The following is a 12572-nucleotide window of genomic DNA, read 5'->3' on the forward strand; positions in this document are numbered from 1 at the left end:
CTATTCTACTCTGAGTCAGTTCTCTCCCTTATCATCACCTTAGAGTTGATGAGAGTGATGGCCCAACCCCTTCCTCCTCTTTTCCACTTAGGGAACTGGGTTTGGAGTCATATTCCAATTCCTATTCCCTACTCTTTCTTGAGACTCTACCTACTCCATTCCACATAAGAAAAGCAGTACAGAAAGAGCAGAACTGCCCTCCAAAACAATCAATGCCCAGGTCTGAGGTTCCTTGCCTTCAGGACCAGTTTCAGACACCAGGCTTTCTGCCATCAGGACCTCTTCCAGGAAAAGGGCTTATAATACCAGGCCCAGTCAAAAGCCAACCATACTCCATACATAGAGAATCTTCTGGCTATGCATCCCATCCTGCCATCCTGGAACAAGGTAAAAGAATAAGCATTAAACATGAGACACCTTCTCCAGAGCTTGAGAAAGATCTTGTGCCACCACTCTGTCATTACAAGGCCATTGGGTGTGGTTCCCTCAGCCGACGGCACTGCTTCCTTGTCTTTGGCTGGCAGAGCTCACACTGCTGCTGTTTTCTGCTTTTCCATTCCTATCTACCTCAGCCTTATGCCTCCCAAGCATTTAGCTTTGCTGTGCTCTCCCTTTCCTCTGTGCCCTCTTGAAGCCCTGTTCTATTGTTAACAGACTTCCCTTTGTCTTAGACCTTTCTGTCGTACACTCTTCCCATCACCTTGTACTCATGGAAACCTTACCTGTTTAGAAGAGAATGCATTCCTGGCCATTTTCTCCATAACTGATTTTACCTTCTTTAGTGATTTTGATGTAGGGCCAGGAGGGGAAGGCACTGGAATAGGCATAATCTTGGCTCCCCCTTTCAATTCCCGAGCCTCCTTCTATCACTGTCACTCAGCACCCTCTTCTACTCTGAGGTTCTTCTTATTCATCTCTCTCATCCTATAAAGATTCTTATCGTTCTCCCATCTCAGGCCTTTGCATTTGTGATATTCTTCTGGGTGATCAATGATCCTTATGTTTCTCTCTGAAGCCTGTCTTCCAGATTGCTTTGGTTTGTAGAATGCTTGTGTGTTCTTTGAGCCTTGTTTTTTTGGCTGTTCTTCTACCAGATTTGCCTGCACTTCAGTATTTTAATATTCCAAGTCTGTTACTCTCATGCTTCTTTAGAGAACATTTCCATTGTGGGTTACATTTGGTCTAATCTGCTAACTCAGTTTTTTGTTTCTGCATTTAAAGCTTTAAAATTTCACATTTATTAGCTTTAAAAAGAAATTCAGTTTTATTTTCAGACCCAAATTCTCTCTATGATAAATGTACATAGTCTCTGGTTATTTTTTTTTTGGAGAAGGGAAGGCAGGGCAATTAAGGTTAAGTGACTTGCTCAAGGTCACAGGGCTAGTAAGTGTTCAGTGTCTGAGGCTGGATTTGAATTCAGGTCCTCTCGACTCCATGGTTGGTACTCTATTCACTGCACTACCTAGCCACCCCTAATGTTCATAGTCTTTCAAAACAAATGTCCATATTAGCCATGTTCAAGGAAAAAAAATAGAAGAAAACCTGCTTCGAATTGCATTCTTCATCAGTTTTCTTTGATCAGTTACTAAGTCTTTCAAAGTTAATTATCTTCACAGTATTGCTGTTACTATATAAATTGTTTTCTTCGGTCTGTTCACTCACTCTGTATCAATTCATTCAAGTCTTTCCATTTTTTTTTCTGAAGCCATACTCCATTACTTCTTACACCACAATAGTATTCCATCACATTCATATAGCATAACTTACTCAATTACTTTCCAGTTGATGGTTATGTCCTCAGATTACAATGCTTGGCCATTACAATAAGAGCTTCAATCAATATTTTTGTTCTTTTCTTCATTCTTTGATCTGTTGGGAGTACAGACATAATAGTGGAATCCCTGGGTCAAAGAGTATTCACAGTTTAATACCTTTCAGGACATAGTTCCAAATTGCTTTGCAGAGTGGATGAACTAGTTCACAACTCCACCAATAGTGTATTGGTGTTCTTTTACAATCTCATCCAACATTTGTCATTCTTTTTTTTGTGATCTTAGTTTATTTGATGGGTATAAAGTGGTACCTCAGTATGGTTTTAATAGGCATTTCTTTGATTTAGGACATTTTTTTGTGTGGTTAGTGATAGCTTTGATTTCTTCTTCAGAAAACTACCTATCCTTTGATTATTTATCAATTGAGGAATGGTTTCTATTCTTGTACAGTTAATTAAGTTTATTGGAGGGAGACATCACATAAAGGTGGGTTAGAAAGGAGCCGTAGAGGTCCTTGTGGGGGAAGGATTTGGGACTGTACGGGAAGTGGCCTGCAGGCTTGCTTTCAGACATACTAAAGCCTGTGGATACAGCTGAAATTGCTCTACAGCAGACAAATAATTCCTCAATTCTAATTTTCAGAAAGTCTGTTACTTGGATAAGGTTTTCTGCCTTCTCTCCTAAACTATTTATTTACTTTCTAATTCTTTCATCTAGATCTCTCACTTCACTTTTGCTCTGTTAATTTCTTCTAGCCCTATTGGCCAAGACATTTTTTTCTCTGAGGGTCTGCTTGTGGTTGTGAAGTTACTTTATCTCTGGTTTACTTGTCGGGTGGCTCTTCAGCCATACTATCTTTTCATTTTGGCAGGTGTGTTTTCTTCTATTTTCTTGTATATTCAGTCTCAGTTTGGGATTTTGTGATAGAATGGTCAGACCTTGTTTTATATTCTAACTTCTATTTCTTCGACTCTTGCCACTAATTCTCCTTACCATTTCTTTTCTCAGTGCTGGGAGGTTTCAGGTTCACCCAGATTATCTGGGGTCAGAGCACTGTGGTCTTTAGGACCCTCTGGAGCATCTGAAGTCAGAGTGCTATGGATTTTTGCTCCCCTGGGGTATCAAAGGTCTCCAGCTCCCAGCCCATCATCTGTGATCAGAGTGTTGTGGGCTTCTGATCCTCCCCGAGCTCCCTGTCTGAGTATGCCAGGATTTCTGCCCCTTGGGAACAGAGTCCTGCAGCTTTTTCTCTTCTCAGAGGACCAATGGACTTCTGTAGGCTTCTCTGGGGGCAGAGCTTTTTAGGTTTCTGGGGTCTTTTCTTCCCCCCAGTCCTGAGCTGGATGAAGGAACTGACTCTTGTCTCTTTTTGGATTTCTTTCCTGTTACTCATTTTGGGATATTTTTTGGACCCACACTAAAGTATATGTGAGAGAGCCCAGCTCTTATACAATCTTTGACATTGCCATTTTAATCAGAAGTCCCTATAATTCCCAATTTTGCATCATTGTCTTAACATACATTTATTAAGCATAAAAAAGCAAAAAGCCCTCTACCTTCAAGGAGCTTGCATTCTAATTGGAGAGACAACATGTACATTAAAAGGAACATACATGAAACCTATGAATAGATCAGAGATTTTCCCTTCTAAATTTAGGGGGAAAGACACTAACAGTTGTGGGAGACAGCAACTGCAGTGGGTAGTAGGAATATTGAGCTATGTCTTGAAGGGAGGTAAGGTTTCTAAGAAGGGAGGAAGGAGGGCATTCTGGCTATGAGGGGTAACCATTGCCAACAGAGAAGACAGATGAAGCATCATTTGGGAAGAACAGGAGGATTGTAAAGTTCATAGTAGAGAGCACCATGTAAGAAGATTGGAAAGATAGGCAAAGTCCAGGGTGTAAAGAACTGTTATATTTTAAAATAAATTTTTATTCATACCTTTTGTTTTTATATCACCATCTGCCAAGGGCCACTTGATGAAGATGTGAGATGAACTGGGCCAGGTGGGTAGTTCAGGATAGAACTCCGTTTATTGATTCTCTAAACAAGAATTTTATAGAGCAAAGAGACGAAGAAGGTAACTATCGGTCATTATATTCCCATAACGTCAGGCAGACCTTGAAGGCTATCATGTCCTTTCTTTACCTAGTGTTCCTGTACAGGATGAACAAGAATTCAGGGCGCTCTGTTCTTTGCATGTTATGGAGGGTGGTGAGCCAACATCCTGTTGGCCTGGAGCAGCTACAAGGAGCTGCCTAACTTAGAGTTGGCCTTCAACAGCCATCATTCGCTGATGTTTTTTCCCCTTCCCTTCCTAGAGAGTGATCCCTAATAATAAAGAACAGAAAAAGGAATTTTAAAAAGCTAGCAAACCTAGCCATCATATTGAAAAAGTTTGATACCAAAAGTATACTCATGAGTCCCCCATATATGCAATGAAGTGAAGGTGGGTGTTTTCTGAAGAGTTTTAAATGCCAATCAGAGGCATTTGCTGATGATCCCAGAGATAACAGGGAGCCACCAGAGTTTATTGAGCAGGGGTGGGGCAGTGACACGGTCAAATACTCATTCTAGGTAAATCACTTTGGTAGTTGAGTGAAAGATGGAGTAGGGTAGATGGAAATTTGAGGCCCATTAAAAGTTCTTGCAACGGTCCAAGTGAGAGGTGATAATGTCCCGGGGCCTGACCTTCTTACTCAGACTCCTTGACTCCTGTTATATGGCTTCATTCCACCGCAGGCTGTCACATCAAAGTCATAGCCTTGATTCCATCCTCACACATGTAACTGCCCTACCTCCATGGTCCAGGGCACGGCTTACTATCATTCTACTTCCCCCTTGGCTTCATTGTAGCAGAACTTAGTCTTTGTTCTCATTTCCATTTCCAGTTTCTTCTCTGATTCCTCACTTCTGTTGTGGTCTTGATCCTGTAAACTGTCCAACCCTACATTTTATTTTGCCATTGAATCTCTTGTACAATAGTCACCGAAGCCTCGCCAAGCCTCAAGCGTGGGTTAACGGTACCATTTTGCTGACCTCTGCGTCAAACTCACCTGCTGTTGAATGTAGCAGAAGCAAGTCATACAAGTGGGCCATCTGGAGCCATTACAAATTGATATGAATTTCAAATTGTCCTCAGTTGCGTCCTGAAAGTGCTAGGAATACACAGAACACAAAAAGCCTCCAGGCTGGCTCAGACCCCCAGCCCCAAGCCTCATTGGAGGCCCCACTTGTAAAAGGCTCTCTGCTTTGCTGCTTTAGGGAAGGTACACCAGGATACAATGCTTGCCCCTGCCCCCATCACAACCAAAACTATTCTGAGCCTCTCCTCTCCAGCTACAGTCCTAAAGACTTGATCACCTTAGCACCGGGACACAGGATAAGAGTTTCTGCCTCTACCAGTTTTGGGGAAACAGCCCACATTTTGCCTGACAGTTTGGGCTTTGTTTCCAGATTGGTCATGGAATGTTTGGGGGTCAGGAAAGACAAGAAATAAGACTGGGGACAAAGTCTATCTTCTCCCCCTCCCAGTTACAAAGAAATGTTTGCTTCAAAGGGCATAATAACAAATGTGCAAACACAATCCTCCAGCATGTGGGAAGCATAATGCCCCTCCTCCTTGTACCAAGTTGGTCTCTGGGAAGGGGAAAGGGATCATTTAGTTCAGTTCCTATAGAGTACCCAGCCCCAGTTCCACGTGCAAGCTGCCCTTGAGTGGGAAGGAGAGTTGCCCTGGTTTCTTCTAGCATGGCTTCCCTGCTAGGCTGGCTGGCTGGCTGCAGCATCCCTCCAGGAACCTGGCTCCCAGGTTGCCATGGCTACACCTCCCAGTCTAGAGGGGATCACCATGGCACCCAGAATTGAGGACATGCACAAACCAGAAAGCTCAGGTCTATTGTTTGGGGATAGGGTAAATAGAGGGAGAGCAGAGGAAGGACATCTTTCCCTTTTCACTGTTCAGTTCATGGCATCCACAGTGTAGATAAACTGGGATCTTCACCCTCTGGACACAGCAGGAAGGTGCATGCAGAAGATAGTGGCAGAAAGACTGATGAAGACCATCTTAATTGGTCAAGGCTCCTTAAAAGTTCAATTCCCCCTCCCCCCTTCAGCAATACAGCAACCACTAGGCAGCTGCCCTAGAGTTTAGCCCACCCCCCCAATTCCCCACCCCCTACTTGTCCCAGGTACAAAAATGACTAATTATAGTTCTGCAGCCACCCACTCTCCTAATTACAAACACCCAAATGAAAAGTACAGGACCAGGTCATGGTCTCTCTTCTCCAGTCCTTCCGGAAATGGTTATCTAAGAGACCCATAGGCCACAGTTGGGACAGACTTACTCAGGAGGCTGCCCACAATTTACATACTGCAGAAAGAGGTTCCCTAGCTTCAGGAGATCCTCTCTTCCAAATTACTATTTCATCTGTCGCAGGCATCCATGAGGTGGTCATTCTCCCTCCTCACCTTATGGGTTACTGACCTACCCTTCAAAGGATGACAAGTTTGCTGTCAAAAGAAGTCCAAGCCACCATCTCTTAACCTTGCAGGTCGACTCAAACAATGACCATTTCTGGGTCAGTTGCGTGGTTGCTGGTCGTCCTTGGTTCTCGGTGAGGACCAACATGGCATCACTATGCTAGAGTCAAGTTATGGCAAGTCTGAGTGTGGCTGAACAGAACAAGATGAGCTCAGAATGTCCTACCGCAGGTTAGGCACATAGGTCTTAGCCACAGAGGGAACAAAAAGGGTCGTTGCTTCCAACCAATCACATTGTCCCCCATGCCTCAGCTATGTAACCAACCAACCATGTGGTCCTCAACCCCATGATGTCACCTACCCTGTTCTTTCTTAGTTCCAACCTTATAAAGATGATTTGTCTTCATCTTGGGGTTTTTAGTATAAACTGAGGCAATCCATTACCCCCTTTATTAATAGGTTTGTGCCTTATTGTTATCTTACTCAAAGCGAACATGTCTCAGTTTATCTTTGTTGAATTCCCTAGTGACATTTCAATGGTTTGTTCTACAAAGGGGGCTGGTGCACACATTTTAATATATGGAGGACCTCTGTTTCTGTCTTAAACAACTTTGGGGCACATGCTCAGCTGTGAGGTCTCTGGGTTAAAAAGGGTACACACATTTTAGTCACTTTTTTTTAGAAGCATGAGTCCAAATTGTTTTCCAGAATGGCTTAATGAACTCACAGCTACAAAAGCATCGTGTCTTTCTTTGGTGGCTCTGACAATGACTCTCACTATCTTTCTTCAGTCTTCTGAGTTTTCTGGGTATCAATGTGAAGCTTTAGTCATTTTGATTTGATTTGTATTTGTACTATTAGTGATTTGCAGTGGTCTTTCATATGGTTAATAGCTCGCAATTCTGAAAAACTGTGGATATCCTTTGATGCTTTGTCTATAGGAAAACAGCTCTTGGTTCTACATATCTATGTTACTTCTCTAAACATGTTGGGTATTGGACACTTAGAGATAGGTAATTTTCTCCAATCAACACTTTCTCTTTTTAGTCTACTGCATTGATTTTGTGAGGGCACTAGCTTTTCATATAATTGAAATGTTCCTGCCTCAACTTTCTCCCCGTTCCACTCTCTCCTCCACTCAACTGCCAAAGTGATCTTTTTAAAATGTAGGTCTTAACTATGTTACCTCCTATTCTATAAACTCCAGTGATTCCTTATTATCTCTAGGATCAAATATAAAATCTTCTATTTGTTATTTATTTATTTTTGTTTTTTGGAGGGGGGAAGGTAGGGCAATTGGGGTTAAGTGACTTGCCCAAGGTGTTAAGTGTCTGAGGCCAAATTTGAACTCATGTCCTCCTGACTCCAGGGCCCATTCCCTATTCACTGTGCCACATAGCTGCCCCTTCTATTTGGTTTTTAATGCCCATCACAACCTGGTGAGTGTGCTGAAAGTTAGCAGAATCTTGATTAGGTGGCCAACATGGATTGAGTGAACCTCAAAGTTGGAGAGGTTATTGAGTGATGAAGGCAGACAGAGAGATCCTAGAAGTGGTAATGGGGAGGAAGAACTATTCTAACTACTCACCATGGACCAGTGCAGGTGTTTGGAGGGTGGGGGAGTGGAAGGTAGTATGCATGAATGTGCAGCCAGAGCTGGAAAGGGTGGTTTGGAAAGCTATGTAAACAAAAGGGAGCCAGGTTTCAGTGAATGCAAGAATATGGAAGAACTAAAAAAGGAACACTTAGGATGAAAACAAGCTTGTTACCTACAGGGAACTCATTAAGGGGAGGTCTTACTACTTTTTTTGTTTATTATAATAAATAGCAACCTCTCCTATTCATTTTTCTTTTCTTTTTTTTCCCCCAATAGATTATGCAGAGAAAAGAGGCATTTTTTTCTTTTTAGCAGACCTTTATTCTCTATGTTGTCAATTATTAAGTTATTCCCTATAAGAAGTGGTCCTGGAGCTTCAGTGATCTTTTTTTTTTCCCAATAAAGCTTTAAAAAGCCTACCTCCTTTCTCTGGCCTTAGAGTTCTTTGCCATTTTAGCTCATTTTTGGTTTTAAGTTCTCTTTCATAGTCTTTATAGTACTACTCCATGTTTTTGTATTCATCTGTTATTTGACCTTGCATCAATCTCCTTAAGAAAACAAAGAAAGCCGACTTGTGAGTTCATTCTGTTTACATCAATCTCTTCAAAGGACTGACCTTCTTTCTCATCAGAATTGTCTTCTTGGGTCTCCTAAGATTCCTAATAATAGCTAGCAAAGAATGCTAGCAGTTATATACCGCTTGAAGGTTTCTAAGATGCTTTACAAATATCTCATTTGTTCCTGAGATTTCGGGGCTAATGGTATCATCCCCATTTTATAGACGGGAAAAATGAAGCAGAGAGGGGAGTGACTTGCCCAGGTCACCCAGCTAGGTGTCTGATGTTGGATGTGAACTCAGACCTTCCTGACTCCAGGTCTAGTATACTATCCATTGTACCACCTGGCTGCCTTCCTTTGAACCCAAATAAAATCTGCTCTCCCATAGTCCAGTGGGGCACAGTAACATATAATGGGCTTTCCTCCACTCATCACAAACTCTAGGAGGAAGTTGCTAATTTCCCTCAGAGCTGCCATCACTTCCACCCCAGAAATCAGTAGCTCTTTTAGTGAGAACCTGAACCATTTCCCATTAGCTGCATTCTCTGGATTCCATTCCACCATCATTATGCCTCTCCCTCCTTGGCACTCCCCCATCCCTCAAAAGCTTATTACCAGGAAATTCATCATCATAGAGTTTGCTTCACACATCTCACACTTCATCAGTACCCTCTGATAGAAAGACGAAACAAAAAAGTATCCCCAAAGCTTCCAATAGCTACACCCTTTGGATTTCATGCCATAATCATGTTTCTAGGCTTTTAACCTTAATTTTATGTATTGTCTTCCCCCTACTGTAAACCACTACAGGGCAGAGATTGTCTTTCCTTTTCTTCCTTTTCATTTTTGAGGCAGTGAGGGTTAAATGACTTGCCCAGGTTCACACACCTAGTAGGTGTCTGAGGCTTTGATTTGAACTTGGGTCCTTTTGACTCCAAACTGGTATTCTATCTACTGAGCCAGCTAACTTGCCCCTCTCCCCCCACCCTTATTTATATCCCAAGTACTTAGCACAGTGCCTGGCAATAGTAGGAACTTAATAAATGTCTACTGTATTACGTATTATAAAACTTCTTCCTGTTGGGATCATCTCCCCTTTTAACAGATGGTTGGTCAATGGCGGAGCCAGGATTTAAATTCTGGTTCTTAGACTCCAGGTATCATGTTCTCTTAAAAGCAAAATGCATTAAAAAAACAGGGGAGAACAAATAAACTATTCATAATTAATTTTAAGTAAATGGTATCATAGGCAGATTTTAAAAAATTTGCTAAATGAAGTTTAAGAAGCAAGAACAGAAGAACATCTCTTCCAAGAGTGGCACAAACGTAGCGTTCAGTTACCCACTGTGTAACGGTGCAGCATAGATTCATATTATTGATTGCCCATGGTTTATGAAGTAATGACTCCACACTCCAATACACTGACATCTTCTAAATAAAACTATTTTTAATGCAGTTTATCCCAGTGCCTGCCACATAGTAAGTCCTTAATATGTGCTTCCTGACTGACTATATTAAAAAAAGAAATAAAGGTATAACTCAGATGTTCCCTCATTTGACTGGCTATATCTAAGTTTGGACGTACAGAAGAGCTTTGACAGAGGCAGAGTAAGCCAAAGGCAACATTTACTTTATCAATTTTTCAAAGTAAGATATCAGGACAATGACGGTAACATGAATGGAAGAGACCACAAGAGGAACGAAGTCCTAATTACTATATACACACATAATTTTGAATTTAGGTGGGAGGTTACCCTTTTACAGATAACTCACAGAAAAAAAGACAAACAATTATGTACAAAAAATTGAAGTCTTCATTTTGCAACCATGGTCTGTAGAAATTCTTCGTGGTTTACTTAACCAACATAGTCCAAATTTGTTTCTCTGATCTTTTCATCACACTTTTAACTTCTTTCCAAGATTTGGCATCACAAGATAAAGTTTTTCTGTACCAGTTAGACCTTTTCCTTATCAAATATCTGAATGCTTTCTTAATTTTTTTTTCATTTCTTTTCTTCCATCATCAGAAATTCTACCAAGCCAATCTAAGCAAAGGATATGTGGTAGGAACTCATGGTTTCGTACACAATTGTCTTTTTTTTTAACGACTGAAATATTTTGCTAATATTTAAATTTATAAGAAAATTTAAAAACAAACCAGTTGTGGTTATGTCAACATTAATCATAGCCTATGACACAGCTGCTGTGAACTCTGCCCAAGTGACCTCACCATGGCACTCAATTCCTTCATTAGAGTACTATACTCTTCTTTGAATGCCACAATCTACTTTTGTGACTGTTGAGCAGCAACAAGCCTAAGTTGTTCAGATCCTATTCTCCAGCCTCTTTGGGACCACTAACACCATTCTCTTTCCACTGTGCCAATAAGCTGACACAGCCCAGGCTGTGCCATCTGCTCTTCTTGCTTAGATAATGGTGATCATTTCCTAATTGTTTGTCCTGATTCTTGGCTATCTCCTTTCCAGATAATCTTCTGCCATGCTGCACATAAAATGAACAGAGCGGGTCTATCTTCTACTCAAAAGTATTCAGTGATTTCCCACTAGTTGCTGAATCACGGATTCTGGCATTTGAAGTCACTTACCATCAGGTTCCATCCAGCTTGTGCAGTCTGGTTTTATCCTGTCCCTTTTTACATCCAATGGCCCCAACAAACAGAATTAAGTTTCAGGCCCAATTCTTGTTTCGTATTTTTGCATCTCCATGACTTCAGCCCCATAATATTCATCCATGGAATGAACTTGTTCCTTGTCCCCCACTATGTCCACCTTAAATGTACTACTTTCCTTCAAGGCTGAATTCAGACACGGCCTTCTCTATGAAGCATAATAAAAGCTAGCATTTATATAGTATTGTAATGTTTGCAAAGCACTTTACAAATATAATCTCATTTGATCCTCACAACAACCCTGTGAGGTGGGTACTGTTATGCTTCCCACTTCACACTTGGGGAAACTGAGGCAGAAAAGTTGAATAACTTGTCCAGGGTCACACAGTGTTTAAAGCAAGATTTCAATTTAGTTCTTCCTGACTTCAGGCTCAGCACTATATCCATTGCCCTACCTAGATGCCCCTAGAGAAAGCTTAGATTTTTCCCTTGTCATCCAGGTAAAAGTGATATTCTCCTCCAAGCTCTCAGTATTTTGCCTAGATCTTTCATTTGTACATGCAATTTGTCCTTTTATCATAGTTATTGGTATACCTGTCCTTTCCTCATTGGAGTGTAGCCTCTTTGAATGCAGAACCTGTTTTGTACATTTATCTTGGTATCATTAGCCCCTAAAATAATGCCTTGAACTTTATAGGCCTATAATAAATGTATGGTAAATCTAATTATTTGTTGAAGCATATTATATGAAGGTTTGCTTCATTACTTCCAAATGAAGACTGAAATGATGAGGGAGAATACAGATAATGATTAGCTGACTAACATGGCAGCAGGCAATGGGAGTCTGACTTTTGGCATTATGATTCAAGTACAGGAATGATGGGTGGAGTGCATTCAGTAAGGATTAATACCAGGTCCATTTTTTGAGGGAAATCTTCATTTGATACTAACGAGTTTGGTCAAAAACGGAAAAAGTAATAGAGTAAGAAAAGTACCTAGATTTTTAAACTAGAAACTACAAAAAGCAACAGCTATGTATGATGAAATAAAAAGAGAATAGTATGAGAGGTGTTCAGTAATTCTAAAAAGCAAATAATTGGGCAAAGAGGAAGAAATTACAGAGTATCTAGAGGAAGGCAACCAAGATGGTTAATGGCCTCAATTTTACGCAATTTGAGAATCCGCTGAAATAATCAGAGATGTTTCCCATGGAACAAAGAATAGCAAAACCAGGAATGCACTAAAATAAAAGGCTAGACTTTAATAAAAGGAAGACCCGGGTTCAAGTCTTGCCTCTGACACTTATTGGTTATATGACCATGGACAAGTCACACAACCTCTCCAGGACCCTAAGCCACTCTGAGATTGTAAACTATAGAATAATTGCTAATGTGCAGTAGTGGGAGGAACTTTAATATCAGGAGTTTCCCACACAGGTCACAGGTCAGGACAAATATTACTGGTTAAGCCATTAGCTAAATTGAGATAGAGAGAGAGAGAGAGAGAGAGAGAGAGAGAGAGAGAGAGAGAGAGA

The sequence above is a fragment of the Petaurus breviceps genome, unplaced genomic scaffold, assembly GCF_028583685.1.
Source record: "Petaurus breviceps papuanus isolate PSGF00001 unplaced genomic scaffold, PetGlider_PUasm1.0 563, whole genome shotgun sequence".
In the NCBI taxonomy this organism is placed as follows: domain Eukaryota; kingdom Metazoa; phylum Chordata; class Mammalia; order Diprotodontia; family Petauridae; genus Petaurus; species Petaurus breviceps.